The following is a 1369-nucleotide window of genomic DNA, read 5'->3' on the forward strand; positions in this document are numbered from 1 at the left end:
AAGCAGGTTTAGTTAGGATTTCCTCCAACTACCCCTATTTTTGTTATGTAACAAAATATTTGCCTATCTACTTGGCACCCTTGTGTCCTACTCTTACTCCTACACCCTCATATATGGAGTCCGATGTGGGATCCGGACCTGGATGATACTAACTAGGGGACCCCAAGAGTATAGAATAACCCAGACAAAGACAAGCCCCCCTACAAATGAGTGGTTCAGGAAACAGTTTGAATATTCCCCCATACTGATAACAGTTAAAGATGTTCAAGGGCAAGAGATTCAGTTAAAGGTTTCCCCAACAGAATACATTTATACAATTAAACAATCTCTGTTAACCAAACAACAAATTCCCATACTCCACCAAAACCTCCTTTTTAAAGGAAGGCCATTAGCTGATGGGGCTACACTGTACTGTGATTCAGTGGAACCCAACCAAAGGTTAAACCTAGTGATAAATACTACTAAAGACCTCCCACCACTAGGAAATGTGGGTATAAAACCTAGTTTGAGAAAACCCAAACAAAGTCTTACCTCACCTGATAGTTGTGGTACAAGTTCAGACGGGAAGCCTATAGAAGTAGGGAAGAACTCCCCAGTCCAACCCATCAGACCCCTGAAGAGTGAAGCAGAGGTATGAACAGTTAAAGATGTTTTTCTTTTTAGAAAGCCTATTTTTTCCTTCTTCCAATCTTTCTCCAGGAAAAAGTCTAACCCCAGAGCCCACCATGAGTACCCTAGAAGCTCAGCTGGAATGCCTGTGCCCCACCAGGTAGAAGAAGAAGCCAGATTTCAGCAGGGTATTGTGAGGGTAGTGGCAGACCAGCAAAGACCCCTACTCCCAAATGGAATCCTGTAACCCTCTAAGGAAGGAGAATATTTGGGTAGTTTTTATTTTTAAACGTTGAACGGCTAGCCCAACAGTTCCACTGGGGAGATGAGATAAATCCTGCTACTTAGCTCCATTATTAAAAGGGAATTTGCAGTCATTTTACCAGATCCTAAACCCACTTGGATTAATGTCTTATGATGAAATCAAGCAGGGTCTGATCCTCAGAGTAGGACAAACAGAAAACATTTATAGAAACAAGTGGTGAGAGATAAGATTGAAACCAAGGGAGACTTCCATAGAGTAAGGAGCGAGAATTCAAAACACTCCATCCCTCTGGTTAGGAAAAAAAAGGTCTCACCGAAGTACTACTTTTCTTCAAAGGCCCATCCTTCAGATGAACAAACCTAAAATGACCCTAGCGATAGAGACGTGCAAACCCACGCAGACGCCTATAGACATCTAAGACTTGTACACAAGGTAGACAATGGAAACAGAGAAATAAAATCAGGATCCTGAAACTCTTCCCCCTCACATCTCCAA

The sequence above is a fragment of the Ambystoma mexicanum genome, chromosome 13 (assembly GCF_040938575.1).
Source record: "Ambystoma mexicanum isolate Mex_15411 chromosome 13, UKY_AmexF1_1, whole genome shotgun sequence".
Classification (NCBI taxonomy): Eukaryota; Metazoa; Chordata; class Amphibia; order Caudata; family Ambystomatidae; genus Ambystoma; species Ambystoma mexicanum.